The 20,327-nt window shown below is 49.3% G+C and overlaps 1 long non-coding RNA gene across 2 annotated transcripts in view; it reads left to right on the forward strand.

Annotated features, from left to right (window-relative positions):
* Nucleotides 1-20,327, forward strand: part of LOC138690655 (uncharacterized) — a 103,923-nt gene that overhangs the window by 40,900 nt on the left and 42,696 nt on the right. The window contains exon 1 of one of the 2 annotated variants that reach the window (XR_011329413.1): nt 6,944-7,202. The exons of the other annotated variant lie outside the window; for it this stretch is intronic. This is a non-coding gene — a long non-coding RNA (uncharacterized lncRNA). Of the gene's footprint in view, nt 1-6,943; nt 7,203-20,327 lie in introns of those variants that run through there. 2 annotated transcript variants of the gene reach the window in all.

The following is a 20,327-nucleotide window of genomic DNA, read 5'->3' on the forward strand; positions in this document are numbered from 1 at the left end:
TACAATTTTACATCTGGTGGGGTGGAGCAGCACTAAATCGTTACTGGGTTTGTAGTGTGGCAGCTGAGCAGACCAGTCTGTGACTTCCCAGTCCCTCTCCCAAGCCACTGTCACTTAGAGCCGCTGCCATCCCCAGCCACCGTGGTGGGCTCTCTGCAGCTCCCACCTTCCGCAGAGCTCCCCGCCTTGCCTGCTGGGCAGCCGCGGTTCAGAAACGCAGTGGGACCGGCAGGAGAGCAAAGCAAGGACCTTTGGGAAATGCAATGACTTCTGCATGTCTTGCTCCTGGTTTCTGCTAGCTGAAAACCTGCAGACTGAAGGTAAAACAGGTAGGTTTTGGCACAGCCCTGAGCTGAGCATCTGCCTCTGTAGGCAACTGAGCAAGTCCAAAAAACACCAAAGTTAGACATTTTGCCTGTGGCTGGGAGAGCCTTTGGGAGTCTAAACTTCTGCCTCTCCCAGGGCAAGCTGGGTTGCTGCCAGCTTCCTCCAAGAAAGCACTTTGGTGTCACCTGCCTTGAAACCAAACTGAGCAGAAAAGCCCTGTATCGGACCGGAGTCACGTTGCCCATGCCGTATTTCTCCTATCGAAGCTGGTTGTCATGGAGTTGATTCCAAACAAGAGTAGAAGTTCAGGTGAGGAATAGACGGGTTGGTGTTTTGCAAGGCTTAAATATAAAGGAAAACGGGGGAGAATGATAGCTCCAAACAAGGCTGCCCTCAAAGAAAATATTGCTCGTGGCTTTTCCACACAGCTCTGTGGCAGCAGAGACAAACCCTTGGCTGCTGCTGGCATTCCCGGTCACGATCGGAGCAGTTCAGGAAGTCAGCAAATGAACCACGTTCCTTAGCCCAAATTGAAAGGGGTTTTTTTCTGTTGTTTTTTTTTTTAAAACTGAATGTAAAGTAGTATCCTTTATTGCCCAGAGTACAGAGTGCAGCTGTGACAAAGCTTTCTGCTTTCCAAAGTACTGCAGTGATTAAGGAGAACAAGTCTCTGAACACCGATGGGAGTTAGGTGCTTCATTGCCATTTCAGTCTTTGAAAACCTCTCTCTGATTTAGCCAAGTAAACTGTACCAATTATCTCGCAGAAGTTTAAAAAGCCTGTCTGAGCAACAGAAAACTCAACATATCTAGGGACTTATGCTGCTGTGAGGACAAATCTATAAATCTCTTTAAAACAAACAAACAAAGGAAATGGATTAAGAATCTATCATAGATATAAAAAAAAAAATATAAAATATATACAAATTGTACCCAACTTGCGTTCCAATTACCTTCACCTCCATTTCGTAGGAAATCAGGGAGCAGGTCGGGCTGGTGTTTCCCAGCTCACATCCCTCATACTGTAGTACCCCCATAGTTTTGCATCTAACATTTTGTTAAGCAAGTTCTCATTTAGGGAAGGACCATGGCTTTTAACTGGGACCATGGCTTTTAACTGGGGCTGGCTTGTATCTGGACAACTGAAAATGCCAAAGGAGAGCTGTCTTTGTGGAGGATGGATAGATTCCCCCAGGCGATGTGAAAGCTCTTCCTTGTGTTTGCCGTACTGTTTCCAAAGTCCTTCAGCAGGCTGCTGGCATCGCCATGCTGTCCTGTGCTTCCAGAGGTGAGGAGCGTTTAAAAACCCCAAATGAGAATGCGGTACTTCTGAGACAAATGTCCCCAGCACTATGATCCAACCATTCTCACAGCCGTGGTCACCCCACGCACCCCTTTCCCACCCTGGCTTGCTCGAACGCTGCACCCGGTGCTGGCCGGTGCTGCTGCTGGGGGTGACTTGTCTGCTTTTGAGACTTACTGGGTTGTCAGGTCTCCCTAGCTGAAAATCAAATATGTATGTCCAGTGCGCTTTTTATCTAGTTAACTAAACACAAATAATGCGTTCTGCCTTTTCACTTTGAAAGCTTTCAACGCTTTCTCTTTTATCTCTGTCTGCATTGTTCTTTAGCAACCTGACAGTTGAGTATTAAACGGTCTCTCTTTTTCCTTTATCTTCTGCTCATAATTTTCAGTGATTTTTCGCTGGGCATCACTTCCCAAAGTGCCTTTATGTATTCAGAGCTAGGCAATGTTGGACATTGATGTGATCTAGACTTCTGAAACAACGCAGGTACTTGCAGGTGTGTTTCTTCTTCTCTGGGGCAGTTAATTTGATCTGGTGACTTAAGATTTGTCTCAAGCCTGCTGGAGAGGAGTTTTGGAGAAATGCCATCAAGATGAAGTGACACATGCTTACTACCAGCCCTTTTTTTGGCATATTGTACTTTCTGCTCCTCTGGCACCAAATCCCCGTTGCATGTCTGTGCTGCCTGATGAGTGGGGGCAATCTCTTTGAGATTTAAATTGCTTTAACATGGCTTATTAGCTGCTGTGGGGAGTGTCTTTGCCTGCCAGTGCCCATGACAGGACTCTCCCCATTCACAAAGTCACCTTGTGTACATGGATGCTCTGATCTACACTCCCATAGATCCAGCAAGACACTGTGGAGGGCACTTCTGGAGCTCCACTTTCCAGCTTGGGAGTTTTGACCGAAAATGCTGATATTCTTCCAAGACTTTTGTGCCTGGTCACACTGCAGGCTGCTGCGTAGCTCCTTGCTTATTTGCCCAAATTAACATAAAGCCAAGCTTTCTGCCTGAAATATTTGTGAATCTCGCAAAACATTTTTATTTCTCTATTTTGGATCTTTTAGTGATCTTATTTTTCCTCGTACATCTGTGTCACTGGACTCCATGACTACTTCTGCTGTGTTGGGCCCATTCATTTGAACAGTCATTTCTTGCCATTGATTTTCAGTGAATAGTTGTGCTATGGTTATTGGTTTGCTGGTAAAACTATGATTTTGATCACTGCAATAGCCATTTCCACATTAGGTCTTGAATTTGTACTGAATTAGAAGCAATAGTCAAAAGAAACAACTTTGTGAAGATCCCGCTTTTTTTCAGCCATTTCCTAGTACAGAAGTTGCTAACACAACTACCGCATAGCTGCATGTCAAATGTGGACAGAAATATTTGTAGCAACGATGCAAGCTGGAATGATGTTATGGAATTCCTGCTATGCTGAGACGCTAAAATATGGTTTAAATTAAAACTGAGGCTAAGCGTATTATTTACTTGATGAGGTTTGTTCCACTCCTTCTCTTGGGATACCTAAAAGCAGGCTGCTATTTCTTCTTCTTTTTTTTTAATTCCTCTGAGATGACTGATGTCCTCTAAATCAAAATGACACTCAATATTTGAAATTCACCTTCATTCGGTTGCATTTGGTCATGTAAATCACATAGTGGTGTTGCTTCTGTTTCTCAAATGGCCATGGGTTGTTTCTCATAAATGGAAAGGGCAAGAAGAACCAACAAGGAAGTTCAGCCTCCCAAGGAGATGTGGTACAAAGAACAGGGTCTTTATCAAGTGTTGGTATTTTCCCCCTTGTTGAGGCAGTGCAGCATTCCTAGAGGCATTGTGAGTGCCAGAAAGGACTAGCGGTTTGAGAGTTTCTAACCTGAAGGTGGGATCTGGATTTAATTTTCTCTCCTTACAAATGTATGCAGTAATCTGGCGTTTGTAAGTGCCTCGAGTAGTAAAAAGTATCGTTGCATCTCTGTCTGGCTTCTTTAGGAGGTTTTTTAAGGCTGGGACTAGACCTTCTGACTTTCCAGCCTGGTATGTGGCACAGCAGAGGTGTAGGCTTCACCCAGAAGACTTCATCAGCTTTGGCTCCAAGAAGTGCCACTGTCTTAAAAAGGATGCGGTCCTTAGGGACAGAGTCAACACTACAAATAATTTTGCATGGCCCCTCCAGAAGCTGATGCACTGCTCAGTTGCCCTCCCTTGCAGATGAGCAGCTTTTTTCCAGTTTACAAGTGCCCTGACCTTTGGGACTGAACTGTGTGTGCAGGACTTCCCAGGCAGAGATGGGTGGGCATACAAGGTGGACCACGGGTGCAAGGGGTCATGGCAGCTGTGAGCTTTGCTGTGCACTGATTTTGTGCAGTACATTCGACTCCTACTGGGTGTTAGATTCAAGAATCTTGCTGGGTTCACTCTGATGCACTATATCTGCAGGAACCATCTACAGGACTTCTTAATGTCTACTGCCCTCATGTTGTGTCTTGACAAAAATTTGAAGCATATAAACAGGTCACGTTGGCAAATTTGGATGCAGTGTTCCTCCGCTCTGCCTAATAGAGAAGTAACTCTTTGTCCTGGCTCTTGCAAAGGTTGTGCTTATGGAAACACTGCTGGCACGAAAGGGTTTTATGGGCAAGGGTGAATCAGCCTTATGTTATATTTCACATTTTTCTCAGCCCCAAAATGGTGCAAGTTTCTGCCTGCGTGAAGCTGCTGTGCAGCGATGTTTGGGAACTCGCTGTGCTGAACATCTCCCTGGTGCACTATTAGGTTTTGTTTTGGATGGTACTGCACGTCCTCCTTCACTTTCTGGGCTCAGACCAAGCAAGGAAAAAAATATGGCTTTCTTCTGCATGTTGTTAGAGAAAAAAGTTCAACAGGTTTGACGTGAAATCACTGGACTATTAAGAAACAAAGCAGGAGATTTTGATCTTGCCAAATCCTATGGCTTGTAAACAGAAATTATCACTGTCTTTCCTGTAGTTGTAGGACAGACAGAAGGCAATCCAAATTGTAAATAAATTACGACTAACCTGGGGTATAAGCGGGCCTAGATACATAAGGACTCACCATTCTTGGCCAACCCCGAGCCCTGCCAGAGACTCCAAAACAAACCCGCTGGAAAAGCCTCACTGGAGATTTCAGCACGCGCCCTGCCATAGCAAACCACAGGCTCTGCGCTCTATTTATTTGAGAGCTAGAAAAGGTCACATGAGAGCGTACAAAATGCCTGGCCAATGTATTTCTGGGCAGGGGAAGGGCTGGGGTTTGAGGCTGAGTTCTGTTGCTGATGGTGGAGTCGGAGTTCCCCGAACCCCCCCCAACCCCAAGCAGGGCAGCAGCCCCCAGCCCCACGGTGCCCCATTCCCAGGCGGACTGCATCACGCCAGGGAGACCTCCCCGCTGGGGACTGTGCCCAAAATACCAGTGCTAGTCCTGCCAAAGTGGGAACCCAAGAAGCACAAGGGTCTCCTGCTCAGGGCGAGTGTTTGGTGTGGTTTTACAAAGGGATGGAGCTGGAGCTGCTGGGGGTGGCGAGGCCTTTTGCATGGGAGGGGCTGTGCCCGAGGTCCTTTGATTTGGCTGTTTCTCTGCCCCAGCAGCCCTCCATCAGCAGGTAGACTCAAAACTCAGAATTTATGTTTTAAATCATCTGGGCTGTGATGTATATATTTCTTCCACCTTTCAATGATGTTTCTAAGCCTATGATTGCTAATTATCGGTTAATAATGAAGCTTTCAGAATTAGGTCAGAATAGGGTTTCTTTTTTAATTTCATTCCTTTCTTTTCACACACCAGCGTGTACAGTGGGGCTCTCTCCTGCCTGCACTGCTTGTAGCAAAGGTGACAGACCCACACCTTGAACAACGTGGAAGTGTTTGTTGCAGAGGGCAAATCTGTACCAGGGGACAACAGGCCTGATTGGAAGTAACTGAGTCTGGAACAAATTCAGAATTATCATCACTGAGACCAGGGAGAAGAAAAATAAATAGAAATCTTTTCCTGCTAAACTAAAACTTGTTTTCAAACTTCATAATTTTGCAAGGAGATACATTTGTAATTCTACCTGGAAGCCAAAGAAGTTAGTGCGTGTGCATCATCAAACCCAAAGCTGCAGAAAAAGGAATTGCTGAGATCAAGAAAAATTAATATCAAAGAAACATAAAGGTTACGCCCAGGGGTCCTGTTCTAGGTCAGAATATTTGTTCTTTGGGTGCAGGGCACAGTTGCTCTTCTCCCCTCTGCCCACAGCTCCCCAGTGCATACCCTGTGCTGGGTCCCTGTGCAGAGCAATCCCTGCTCCCCCCAGGGCAGCAAGGGCAGGATATCCAGCACAGAGCTGCCGCGCAGGCACGGGGGAATGTTTTGCCCCAGATATAAAAGAAAAGAGGCAAGATTTAAAACAAAGACTTTCTTTTGTAGGTCGACAACAATTTTGTATCGATGAGTTCCAGGATGCAAACCAGTTGTGGGAAGCAGGAAGACAGGGGTATTTGTTTTCTGGAGCATTTCATTTATTTTCCATAACCGTGTACCATTTACTGTTTTCAGTGGCTGGGACTTTCAAGTCCATAAAGGTGCTATGGTATCCGGCTCTACTTGGCTTTCCGTGTGGAAGGAAAAGCATTCATTTCTGGACTGATGGAGGCCGATTCACATAATTGACTGAACACCTAGCAGTCACGGGTTGACCTGACAACTCTGGTTAATAACCATCCTGATTAGATGACCTTCATATTCTCCCAAGAGCTCGTCAACCAGAGTTCTGATGATGAATCACAGACAGGACTAAAGCAACACAGAGCTCTCCCAACAGCCCTGTCCTACCGTGGGCTCCAGAGCAGAGGAACTGAATCTGAGACATCTTCACCTCTTCCTTAATCTGCAGTCAGGCAGAGGCTAAGGTTTGCAGGACGTGCCTAAAGCTGGGGATCATTGCTATCAGGAGTTTATACCAACCCCAGAAACAGCCTCCTTTCTCACCAGACTCGCGCTTCTCTTAGTCCTTTACTGTGCTGAGGACAGGCCTTGGTGGGTCACCTGGAGTTATTTGCAAGGAGAAATCTATGAAGCTTTCTTCTGGACAGCATGATCTCTGTCTCCTGTCTCTACTAGGTCTGAATGTGTCTTGTGGGAATCACAAAAGGGAGTGTCAGAGAGCCGTGAATCTATTTTTGCACTCGTACGCAATAGCAGAAGAAACAACGGTTTGTCATGGGGGTGCCCAATGACCTGCCTGAGAGTCACGCATCTAGTTGAGGATCTCAGTTAGGAAGGGACTCTCCAGGGAACTGTAAGGGACAAATATCCTTCAGTTCTCACTGGAAAGCTGTAAGGCAGCTTGCCTCCATCTACCAAACTACTTTCTTTATGTCAAGAGGAACCTGTGGAGTGAAAGCAGCAGCAAGACATCAAGGCCGTGGAAAACAGACTGGAATCAGGCAGCCCCTGAGCTTCTGGGTTAGGATGTGTCTGCGTGGGTGGGCCCGGTGGTCTTTGGTGGCAGACTGAGATAACACCAGAAGTCACCATCGCTCCCAGAAGTCATGAGAACTCCACAGAGGTAATACCTTCTTCAAATTTCTTTACACCTCGGCCAAGGCAGCCTGGGGTCTGAGCCTGCCTTCATTGGTATTTATGAGATGCTCCCCGCTCTCCCAGGTAGTCTGGCTGAGTTCAAAGGCACTGCTGCAGTTGCCTGGGCAAGGATTATTCTCAGGAGTAAACCTCCACAGGATCAGGCCCTAGGTGTGCATGATAACATATTTACACTTTGTTTTATTTCTTTTTTAAATGCCCGCGGTTTAAGCCTGTAGGTGCATTTACTCAACAAATCCTGCTTGCTAATGTTTTCTTGGCAAAAGCTACCTTGGAAGGAAAAAACAACCACCCCCCAAAAGCACTGAAATGGGTGGCTGCCGCAGTAAAAAGGATCACCTGGAAGGCACCATCTTCAGCCAGAGCTGTCCTGAGAGCCCTGTCTCTCTGCTAGCATGAGATAAAAGCCCCTGTGGACAGACGGGCTCTGGCTGTGCCTGTGAAAGGGGAAAAAAAAGCCTGGGTCTGCTGGATCAAAAGGGACTTGAATCTCTGAGCACCAGACAGCCTCTAAACCCAACCTTGCTCGTCCTCCGGCGCTGGCGCTGCGTCATATGCAGCTCTGTGCAACCTATTCCCTTCTTTCCCTCACCATCCACCCAAGGATGAAGCTCCTTGCAGGGCTGATGTGGCGTTTGCTGTCCCTCTGCTCCTGCCCAGCGGGCACCTGCTGCCCCGGGGCACCCTCCACCCCACTCCAGTGACAATTAATCCTATAACTGGGATTTAGGCAGCTTGCTTTTCATGGCGTGGGCAGACACGGACAAGGTTCCCCGGGGTGGGGGGGGGAGTGGGATCGATACCGGCACCCCCACACGGTATGGCACGGCCCGGCCCGGTCCCGGGAAGGATGCTCTTCCCACGTCTCCACCGTGGGCCCCCCTAGACCCGCGTGAAGCCCATCGGAACCGGCTCCAGCCCCGCCGTGGTCCCGGGGCTCCGGGACGCTCCGTCGTGTCGGGCTCCGGCCGCTTTTCCCCTTCCCCACCACCGACGTGCGGCCCCCGCCGCTGCTTTTGCCCCGGGAGGGCAATTAAGGAAACAAACGATTTGCAGCGATTAGCTGACTCGCCGCTTTGCATATTAATACGGCGGGGATGCCTTCTAATGAACGGCGCGGCGCTCCGCCCGGCCGTGGGCTCCTGCCGGGGCTGAGAGCCCGGTAGCATCGTGGGGGGGGGACACGAGTTTAAAGCCCCCCTGGGCTGTGGGTGCCTGCCCACCCTCCCGGGGGATGGGCTGGGTGCCAGGTCTGGGCACAAGCACGGGGTGGGGGGGGGGGGGTGGGGGGGGGGGTGTGCAAGTGTATCTGCTCCTCCAGGGTGTCCCCAGGGGGGTGAGGGTGCCCCCCGGGGGGGGGGGGGAGGGTGCTGGGTGGGCTCTCAGGTCCATGCGGATGCTGCAGAGCTCCTGGGGTTGCACCTCCCGGTTTTCCAGGGGATCTAGCTATTTCTAGAGGGAAAGGTGTACGGAAAGTGCTTTGCATGGGCCGCTGGGATCTAATTTAGCAATTTAGGGAGTGCTGCCCAAATCGCTGAGGCACCATCCTTTAGCTGTGCAGGGAGCCCAGCACCCAAGCGAAGTACTCGTATCACGGCCAGGAGGGATATTCCAGGACCTGTCGACAGATCTGTACACTTCTGGCTCTGTGTACAACATCCCTTTCCCGAATGTCTTTAGAAGGTTATTTCAAATATGCAGCTGGGATGGCCCAGCTCTCTCCACCGGTACTGGGAATGGAGGATGAGTCCTAGGACAGCTCAAATTTTGGCAGATTTTAGTGTTGAGTGGATCGCTGTAAAACCTTTAGTCTCTTGTCTAGGATTTTGCAATGAGCAGGGGACAGTGATAAGCAGAGGTGCCACAAGTTATTATTAATCATAATAATAGAGCAAAGAATAAGAATAAACAAAATAATAAGAATAATGAAGACAACAAATAATAGATTGAATTTCTTGTGTCAAACTGCTATTCAGAAATAATACACAGCAAATTCCAAGTCAGCTTCCAGAAACCCCCATCTGCACTGACAGCATCCCAGACAGCCAGGCTGGGGACAGTTGGGGCAGTGGCATTTGGGACAGCAAACCTGCGGGTTCACAGGCTCAGGAGAGGAGGCAAAGTGCCCACAGCACTTGTGTTTCTGCGTACTTCCCTCCCGATGATCCAGTAAAATACAGGATATCTTGTCTTTTTAAAGCTGCATTGTGTTCAATGAGAGAAGATTTTTTTAAAAGGGAAGCTGTGTTTTCTGAAGCCGTTTGCATGTGGGGATGTGTCGCGTCAGCTGAGAACAAATGCGCTGGAATGGGGCTTGTGATGTGGCTGGTGTGACCCATGTAACCGCATGTGCTGGCTGGGGACTGAGACAGAGGCAAAAGAGCACTCTGAAAGCTTAAGGAAGTCAAAAATCACTTTTGAAGGGACACAGAAATAAAGCTGGCATGTATCTGTCTGTCTGGTTTTAATATACTTCCCAAGATGAGACTCTGGTTTGTGATTTTGGGTTGCTTTTTTTCTGCTCAGCACATTTTATGGAGTATTAAAAAAGCAGTTAGAAAGCTATCTGTTTCATCAACAGTTATCCCTTTTCTCTGTGAGTTAGAGTTTCCTGAGAGTTTATTCTCTGCTTTTCATGGGAAAAAAAAAGTTCTAAAATCAAACTTTGTTGGTTATTTTGGCGACTGATTATTTTCCAGACAGTTCACCTGTAGATTACCTGGAATGCCTGAAGGAAACTAAATATTTTGGGGGTTAAAAAAAAAAAAAAGATACTTGATAGTTCCTAAATACTTTTCTCATAAGAACATATTTTCTGTAGAAAATATCATTGACAAAAAAACCCCCTAATATCCACCTGGAATTTATTTTTTAATGATTCACTCTTCTTATATACATGCAGCTGTCTTCTTGCGTGTCAAGTATGCACGACCGTTTTGGATGCAGTTGATTTATTTAACGTATACAACAAAAAGGTTAAGGAATTTTTAAAGCCGGTACCCACGTCAGTATTTTGGCATCTAAACAAGCAGCCTCGCTGTTTGGATGTGCACGCATTTTCTCGTTGTGTTTTGTCTTCTGTTAATAGTCAGCTCCTGTTATTGACGGGAGGCAACACGGGTTGCTCCCTGACAGTCCGGCTCTTTATTTGGATGTGTAACTTCAGGCACTGCAACTTTGGCCGTGAATGCTTGGCCGTGACCCATGTTATGCAATCAGCAGGAATCTTAAATTATGATGATGGGTATTTATTGTTTGTGTTATGACATTTTCTAGGGATCCAGCTGAGCGCCGTGCCTGCTTCTTCCAGGCACGGCTTGTACGTGTGGGGAGAAGTGGGATTGTCCTCCCGCATCCTTTGGCCAGACGAGGGGCAGGAGGGGAAGGGGAATCGGCAGGACCAGCCCTGCACTGGCCACTCTGCGGCAGGCTGGCTGGAGAGATGTGTAGATTTTAGGAAATGAGTCAAACATTACTCTTTAAAAGGAGGTGGCCAGGCAGGGAGTTTGGAGAGTTCATTATGGCCACAGGGAGAGGAGTTCTGGAGGTCAGCAGGGGTTAGCAACAGCCCCTACCTCCTGGGCAGGGATCCCCGCAGGGTCCCCCGGGCTTGGGCTGTGGGGTGAGACCCGTCTTGCGCCGTGCTGCTGTCTGATAAGCTCTGTCCCAGCTGGTTGCTTTCACAAGAGTTGTTTTCAACCAAGCAAGAGTATTAGGCAGCCAGATTAGGGTCTAAGGTTTGGCTATTGTATCTAGAGCAATTAGAGCAATTTAGTTTTGCAGATGTTATGGGAGAACAGCCTGTTGGCTTCATTTGGAGCTGTGCTTGTGTAAGGCATCCCAGGCTTTTGTGGGTAAGATTCGGCTTATGGCTACTTTGCCCCCTACTTAGACATCTCTTCGAGTCCTGTGTCTGCTAAGCATTCGCAGCTCCCATCTCTTGCCGTTGTCCTTCTCTGGCCAACACTGATGCTGGCTGTGGAGTTTCCGACGTTTGGGAGCAAACATGAGAGTCTTGAATTGGAGTTACGCTCTTCTGCCCAGTCTCTAGAGAGGACATGTTGTTCACCAGCCATTTGCACGTTAATGCTAAATAATACAAACCCTGGAAGAGCATTTCCTGGCATTTCTTCTTCTGACACCCCTTTCAGTTGCAAGTCCTGCTTCTGAGGAGCCAACAGCCATAAATTCTGGTGTAAGCAGGTGCTTTTCTGTTGGGCTGGCAGCCCTCCTAATAGCTACCTTGGCTTGGATTCAAGGTGTAACCCTTAGTTTTGGAAGAGTTGCCCTAAAAGTCCAGGTTATTTCTAATAGCTGGGCAGCTGTGGACTGGTTAGCATGACAGTCCTCCTCTAGAAATGTCCCACATTCATGCTTTTGCACATTCATGTGCAGCGCTGTTGTAGAAATGCCTATGGCTGTCATGAAGGAGCAGGAGGAGTGGTGGGGCACAGGCTAAGCCCATGTGTAGTCACTAAGTCTTAACCAGGTGGCATCTGGGGCAGAGCACGGCCCAGGCTTGGTCCTGCATGCCATCTCTTGGGTCCTGTGTGCCATCCCTTGTGTCCTGTGTGCCATCCCTCAGGTTCTACATACCATCCCGGCTCACTCCTGCATGGCTGCACCAGGGCTTTTGGTACCCATAGCCATGGAAAATACCTCTCCTTAAAATGAATCTCAGCTTAGAGGTGATCTCCCTGAACACAGCTTTTGCTTTGGATAAAGCCTGATTTTCCCCCTGTTCTGGAGTATTCATACCTTTCAAACTGATGCTGTTTCAACCACCTTCTGAAGGGCAGCTTTGGCTTTCAAAAGCAGAGGGCTGGGGAGGTTGTTTTGGTTTCCCCAACGCACAGGGCTCTCTGTCTGCCTCTGCTTTGTCTGCCCCTCTGCCACTCTCTCCGAGCCCGACCCAGCCATGTGGCCAGGGATTCGTGCCTTGGTTGGAGTTCTCTCATTTAATTTTCATGCATCATTTATAGCTTGCTGCGGTGATTTCATAAAGTGAATGTATGTAGTTAACGCAGGGGGCCGGCTGGGAGCCGGTAATGCAGCTGTGACAGAATGGTTGCTCCCTGCCTTTGTCATTATTTTCTGTACTTGGTGTGTGTTGGTGAGAAAATGCTTCTGGACCAAACACTCAGACTTATTTTTCTCCTTGAAACTTGATTGCTTTCCTGAGGGGAAAAAAAAAAAAAAGGATCACCTTCCCTTTCCTGGAAATCTGGAAAATTTCCCACATGCAACTTCTGCCCTTCAGATGGACATCGTCACAGAGTGAAACCAAGCAGGGAGGCGGCCTTGAGCAGGGGTGGCCAACCAACCACCACAGACCGCAAAACAAGGGCTATATATGAGTGGAAAAGTTTGATTTGTTGCTTTTATTGGGCCAATTCAGTGCAAGTCCCACTCTTGGGGTCCATGAGGGTTGGGCACCTCTTACAAGGAGGATCTTCATGCTTGATGGGCTGGAGCTCGAGCGTGGTGATGGAGGATGGAGGCAATGAGTCCCTGTGAGCCAAGATGAAAACTGGAAGTGATATTTAGAATATGGTTTGCACCCAGGACAATGCCTGACCGGAAAGCTTAAACCATGCAGTAATGGCTTTGAAGACAACCCAGGGGCTGCGCTTCTGCCGTGAGACTTGGGAATGGGAATCCTTTGAGAAGGCAAGAGGTCAGCAAGTACATCCAATCTCTCTGCTGAACGACATACAGTAAAAGCTGGATGGGGATACAGAACACAAAGCAGTGATAAGGAGACACGTTATGACCTTGTCTGCTGTCAGCAGCTTACATAGCCTGCCAAGGAAAAACCAGCCTGCATTACAAGGGCCATATGGTATTTTACTAACCGAGTGTATAAATCCCTAATACAATTAGAAGATCCAACTTCCATGCTGAATTAGAACCTCTGTGCTGCTTTATCTGGAGGAATTTCTGGATCGCTCAAGTTTGTTGATATCAGGGAGGAAAAAAACATATATGGATGGAAAAAGGGCAGGGGTCCGTCAGCCTGCTGGGTGGAGCAGCCCTTTTGCTGGCCTGTGCTGTGACAAATCCTCTTTCTGGCTTGTGCAGCCCCTTTTGGGGCTGCCTGGAGCTGGCCTTTGGGTGCTGGCTGTCCAACCTTGCAGTAGCAGATGTCTGTTTTATCAGAGAGAGTTTGTGCAGGATTCCTGAGCAAGGTTAGGATTTCTGTAGGAGGCTAACAGGAGCTATTGCTACCAGGGTAGGGTCAGGAGAAAAGAAGAAGCCTTGTACTTTTGGCTTCCTCTTCCCTGTTGGATTTTGTCTGGATCAGACGTGTGAGCACAGGAGGGAGAGGGGTGCCCGTTGTGTATGGGGATGGGTCTGAGCTTGTCAGCTCCGAAGGTGCTTAGGTACAGAACATGGGCTGTGGGTGGTGATGGGCATTGAAAGGAGGTACCAGGGAAAGTGCTTGGTGGATTTGGGGATGTCCGGTAAAGGCAGACATGTGTGACGCAGTCAGTGGAAGTGCAGCACATCCAGGACTCGTGCTTCAGATGGTGCAGTCAGCCATCAGCCAGGAGAGGGGAAGAGAAAGTCAAAGCAAGGAAACAAACAGGCTTGATCAGAGATTTTTCTCCAAATCTGACTTTCACTGGTAGGGAAATACCATTGCAGAGCCAGAGACTTGTTTTGTCTGCAGCCTTTTTGTGTCCCCATATCTCCTTTATTCATCCCCAGGCTGTCCTCTCCACCAACATTAGCTAATGAAGGGCGGCTGGGTGGTGGAACTCCCTGGCACAGAGCTCTTGCGTAGAATATTTTGGGGTGGAAGGACCTGTAAAGGTCATCTAGTCCAACCCCCGTGCAGTGAGCAGGGACATCTTCAACTTGATCAAGGCATGCTGCCTTGGAGAGGTACCTACGTGTCCATCAGCAACTCAGTCTATCACCACCTCTGGATTTCTCTTTGGGCTGTAGTTTAAAATGCCGATCCCTGCTGATACCCACAGTCACGACTTGTGATCCCCTTCTGGGGAAGGGAAACAAAATCTTTGGAGTCCCATAGCGGTCATCCTGCAGCCCATTGTGCGGGGAACCTTGGGGAGATGCTGGCGGAGATCTTTGCTGCAGTAAGCTTGAACTCCAAACCTTGTGGGTGGGTTTGAGAAGAAGGGCATGGCTAGAACCAGTTCCCAGCAACTGATCTGCTTAAAGATCCCCCTCTTATAGAAACTAAAAACGGGTGAAAATTTGTCAGTTTGGACTATTTTTTGGAGAGGCTTGAACCATTAAACACCAGAACCTGCTGCTTTGTAAAGCCCAGAAGAGTTCAGCAAAAAGTGACTGAAAATGTGGGTGCTTGCAGCTCTTGCATGGGAAAGACATGAAGCCACGGTGCCTTCTCCTGTTCTGAGCACCACAGCTGAAGGAGGGAGTGTTGGGCTCCACGTCCTTTGCTCGGGGACCCTTGGTGGGATGTCTCTTTTTCTGGACCATAGCAGTCTCCACATGCTGGGATCATCCCTCTGAGTATAGACCCTTCCTTAGCCTTATGCACCTTTTTTCTTGTCTGTCCTGGCCTGGACAGGTTTACTGTGGTGTTACCCATGTCTTCTCCAGTGGTTGCTGGAAAGGCCTCCAGGAACATACAAATTTCCCTCTTTATTCCAGTATATGAACCTCTGCAAAAGATACCACTTTATTTGCAGATGAGAAGGGAAATGACTACCTTTTATTAATAAGCCCTGTTAAGTACTATGGAGGGATGCGGCTGTGCTTAATAATATCAGTATTGAGGGACAGCCTTGAAGCGGGCTGGGACATGCTCTCCTTTTCCCTGCAGCTATTGCAAGTCATTTCTCTCTGCCTCGGTTTCTTCCTTTCATAGAGCTGGCTGGGGAGTGTGTCCTGCCCTGCTTTGTGCTTCTCATGGAAAGATATTATTGCTCTTATTTTCTTGGCTGTAAAGTGTCAGCCAGGCATTCAGTGAAACAACCTCCCTTTTATCTGGGTTGGAGGGAACATGGCTTTTGTCTGAATGGTTATAGCTGCTCAATCTGATGCAGATGTCTCGTATGACTACACAAAGCCTGGTTTTTGGCTGTGCCGCCTCTCTTTTTCATGCATACCTATTTCCAAGCGAATCACTCTGTGCTGGAGCATGTAATTGCAATGTGCAGCCCTGGCTCTGCCCACCCGCTGGAGGAGACCATGAGATGGGAGCGATTTACCCAGGGGCTTGTCAGGTGGTGGTTACCATCTATTTAGAGCCTGAAGGAGGGAAGTGCCATGGGGTGATGTGCGTGAATAGAAAATACGCTTCTAGCAAGAGCCGGATCCTGCAGGTGGTACAGCTCAGACCTCAGCCCAGTGAGTCCTGTGTCCCCATGTCCCCAGTGCCAGCGATGCTGGCCTCATCTCGCTGGGATGGGAGCCACTGCCTCCAGAGGCATTTCACATCTGGATGCCCATGGCAGCCGGTGTTGGAATGGGGCGAGGGCGATGCTGGACCACTTTCTCCAGCTCCCCACAGCTCTGTGTGTGGCAGCCCCCAGGCCCAGGCACTGGGTAAGGGGCAGTGACTTCTCTCTTGCTGTGACCATCTGGCAGCGGGTTTCTGTGCACAACTTGCATTTGTTTTGATGGCTGGAATGACAGTAATGCATTGGTTACCTGAAGTTTTCGTCAGGATGAGACTTTCAGAAGCCTTATTTGTTGGTCCCTTCTGTAGGAATTACTGCTTGCTCCGAGCTTGGCTTCTCTGAGTCAGGCTGTCTTGCCTTTTTATTTTTAACAACTGAAGAAGTTCTTAGATGCTGTTACAACCCTGGAGCATTTTTAACATGAGTACAAGTATATATACATACCATGATGGATGAAATTGTTGAAAGCTCCTTCAATGAAATGGCCAATACGGTGGCAATAAATTCAGAGGAAATGGACATTATCTGCTGATTGACCTTCTTGGTACGTTAAACAGCTTTTGCTTTTGCCTTGAGGCATCTGGCTGCCTGACATGGCCAATTATCCTATGATAACATCAACTTCATTGGGTCTTATTGCTTCATTATGAAACTGCTTTAGCTGATAATGCATTGCGATTAGCGGGCAAACGTTCTTGGGAAGGGAGATTACTCCTCACCCACCGTTCAGCCTCGGAGCGGTGTAGTTTGTCTGTTTGCTGTGCAGAAGGCAGAGATGTGGGGAAGGTCCTTTCCAGCTCCCGGGAGCAGCCCCAGCGGTTCTGGCAGCAGTGATCCTGTTTCCCTCTCTCAGCTTCCCATTGCCTCCCTTGATGTTTGGATCTTTTTCTTGCCCAAGTGAAATAATTTGTAAATATTTTTATTTAGGGTAGGAAAAGTGCCAGCACATGGGTGCCACTGGGGGGAAAAAAATACTGGCACTCAGTCCTTGCTTGTCTGGAGCACCAAATCCTTTTCTCTTGTAATCAGAGCTGTGCATAACACTTCGTGCCACGATCCAACCTGGCACATTCCTGCCTTTCTGTCCACGTCACTAGAAGGAAAGAGAGCCTCTCCGCAAAAGCTCTTTATACTTCCACCCATCTTCTCCTCCTGGTGCACGGTGGAGCGGAGCTTATGGCCATGACAGTGATTGGTGCTGGTGCAGAAGGAAAAACTACACATCAGTAGCCTGTTTCCCTTGCATGTTCCTAAGATGATGCCAACACTGGGAGTTCTGCTCTGAACCCATGGGGATTTTGCTCAGTGCCCCATTCCTGGAGTCCTGTGAGCATGACAGACTCTCCACTTCCATTGTAAAAGGGAGAGCTGTCCTTGCAGAGGGTGAAAAAGCATGAAAACACTGACTATCTTTTGCAAATAGTTTTCATTTTTGTTTTGTAGTGGCCAGCCAAGTGGAGGGCTCTGGTAGAGGTGCAGCTTCTCCCACGGAGCAGTGGGGAGCCCATCCTCCCTCTGCCACCCGCTGCAAGGTACCAGCGCGTTACGGAGTTCGGTGTCCATGCCGATAAGTCACGGGGTCGAAAGTGTGCATGTGTGGTACCTGTGGGAGTCAACAGGGAGATTTAGGGGACCCAAACAACCTTACACAGTGAATATAATGCAAGTGCGTGTGTTTGCTGGAGCATCCTCCTTGTGCCCTGTATGTGGAGTCGCCAGACAGCAGGGTCCTGCCCAGGCTGGGGGTCTGCCTGTCCCCCCAGCCCTGTATGCTGCCCAGCTCGTGGCATCACCCACCCTGCAGGCAGGGCAGGGCAGAAGCCATTTTGCAGTTGGGGCTTTGTCCGTGGCTGGAGGGCAGCTAGGGTGCAGGTGGGAGCAGGCAAGGAGGGGAGATCAGAGGCTTAAGGAAGCCAGGGGAAATCAGCCAGGCCTAGCGCAGCTGAAGAAGGAAGATCAGAGTCCCGGAGCAGCTGGGGGGGAGATTGGATTAGTAGTTGGGAGATCAGAAGCCCAGACCGACTGGGGAGGGTGGATCAGACAGGCAAGGAGAGAGGAGATCATAAACCCTGCTAGCCCGTGAAGGGCTTCAGGTGGGTCAGGACAGCTCACAGGAGTGACCAGATGGGGCGAGTGGTTTGCCGGTGCTGCCCGCATCCACTGAGCTTTAATACATGTCGGCGTGTTGGGTTTGCATCCCCCTGCGATCGCACTGTGTCCCCAGCACAACGGCAGGAGCTCCCACCCCGCCGAATCCGCGTGATGCAAAATGCAGCACAAGGCGATAACGCAGCGGCTCTTCCCGGGGACACCATCTGGGTGAGTGGCTGCTTGCAGCAGGGAGGCACCACAGTAATTACGCTGTGTTTCAGTCGAGAGTTCCCAAGAGCTGCTAAAATGCTGCAATCCCTGCTAAGACCCCGACTGCATCACCGCAAAACGCTCCCTCCCACCTGCAGGCACCATCCACCAAAGGCTGTGTTTGGCTAAATAGAGCCTCGACGTCCTGCCCCTGCCCATCCGAGCGTGGAAACGCACAGCAATCGTAAGGGAGAAGGAGCTGTTTAAGGCGGATAACTGATAAAACAGCGGCTGCGCTCTTTCAGCTCAAGTGTGGCTGTGGAGGTGGCACACCAGCATCACCGTGAAGCTCCACCACCCCTGGTCTGATCTCTGCACCTCTTCTTGGAGCACTGGCTCCAGAGAAACACCCCCGTTATCTGTGTTGGCAGCTGTCCCTCTCTTGCTGCGATCTCGGGGAGCCCCCGCCTGTGGAGAGCAGTCCCTCGGGAGAGTGGGTTGGGACACGGGGAGGCGAGACGTGGCTGGCGGAGGGGACAGCCCTTGGGAGAGGTGGGCTCCTGCCTCTGCTGCTGCCAGTTGGGCAGCACTTAGGAGGTTTGTGCTTCTCTGCCGGGTTTTCCCAAAGGAGAAATAGGAGTGAAGATGGAAGGGAATGCTTTTTAGAGAAGAGAGGACCAATCACTTCTCCGGCGTGTGCTGTCCTGACAGTAATTGCCTATTAATATTCCCTTTCTTGTGCTTCTTCCCCTCCTTCCCTCAAGCGACGTGGTTTCGCTTCCCAGTGCCGCTTGCTGTGGTGGCAATGCCTGAGCCCAGTGCAGAGGTGTTGGGTCACCTTCCAGAGCAGCAGGGATACCCAGTGGGGGGACATCACTCAGTGGTGCCCCTAAACCCACTGACCCCAGTTTTGGGATTGGTTGCTGGTGCCTTGATTAAAGGGATAGAGCTCTGGCTGCCTGGTGCTCCCACCTTCAGAGGTGTCACCTTGGACCTTTGCCATGTGGACCTTTGCCACTGCAGCTGGTGGGGACAGCCTATGCTGGGCTCCTGCCAGCCCAGCTTTTGGTGTCCTCCAGGTGCTGGGAAGAGCCGTGGGTGGCTGCATGGAGGCAGCTTTATGGAGCGTGGCTAATTGTTTCGTTGTGCCTTTCAGGCCCTGAAGGTGGGCTCAGGCTCTGAGGACGCAGGGTCCAAAGGGAAGGGAGTGGAGCAGGACCATTCAGAGCAGCCTTGGGTTTGGTTTTGCAGTCACAGGCAAGACATGGATGAACCTCGTATGGCATTTCCGGATGTTTTCCTGTCTCCTTACTCGCTTTCTTCTGTTTTCAGCTTGGGTTTGTTGTTTTCTGATGTTTCACTGACATGGGAGGTGTGCCCAGCAGTGATGGAGGGCACTGCAGCACGAGCCGAGCATCCCTGCACTGGCACCAGCCCCGCTGCCATGAGGTGTGCTGGACCCAGCCGGGCTTGGTCCTTCTGGACCCGCTTCAGCCCGGCTCAGCCCAGCCGTTCAGGGTGGCCTCCTCTGCAGCCTTGGTTACAACATCTCTGCCCTGTGGGAGGTGTAAAAGGGAATGTGTCGGCACATGGCAAAATACCGAAGTGATGGATGTTGCAGTTTGGATGATGTTCTTGTTGCTCAGTCGAAATGGTTTGATAGCAGATGGGAAAGTAATTATTTGTGCACAGCTGATTTCAGAGACACAAGTAGAGGGAAGGAAGGCATTTTGCCCGGGTAAGGATGGCAGGGTTTTGGCCATATTGGGTCCAGCATCTGAAAAGCTAAACTTAAAACAGCCCAGGGGCAAGACGCTGCCACCCCACACCAGGCACCTCACATACCCGCAATCCTGGGAGGCTCACGTTCAGGATGCCGAGTGTCTCTCTGCTCGGGGTGCATGCAGAGCTCCAGTCCACACACACAGGGTTCCTAAAGCTGCAGCAGATCCTGCCCCACGGAAGCCACCGCTGCCAGCTGCTGGGGCTTGGGATGTGCCTGGAAGATGGCTTAAATGGAAAGCTAAGACAACCTCATGCAAAAAGGTAACAGCTGAGAAAGCAGAAACCTGTAAAACCTTTGAGCCATGTTATTTGCTAAGCTGATAAAAGGTAGAGTGCATAAATTTATGAACAGGGGAAATCCCTGCTGTATTCACATGGGCTGCTCACTGTTTCATAGTTAAGTAAATATAGTTCAGAATAAGAACAGTTTAAAGGACATTTGAGAACATAATGAAGCTCAGAGAATTAACTGAATAGCTTTCATTTGAGATTACAAAACCACAGTATAATATAATGTTTAAATACCAATGTGGCTTCAATGTTATATAAAATAACCAAACAGAGATAAAACCACTGTTCTGTCCTAGCATCGGCTGGTAATCTTATTA

The sequence above is a fragment of the Haliaeetus albicilla genome, chromosome 23, assembly GCF_947461875.1.
Source record: "Haliaeetus albicilla chromosome 23, bHalAlb1.1, whole genome shotgun sequence".
In the NCBI taxonomy this organism is placed as follows: Eukaryota; Metazoa; Chordata; class Aves; order Accipitriformes; family Accipitridae; genus Haliaeetus; species Haliaeetus albicilla.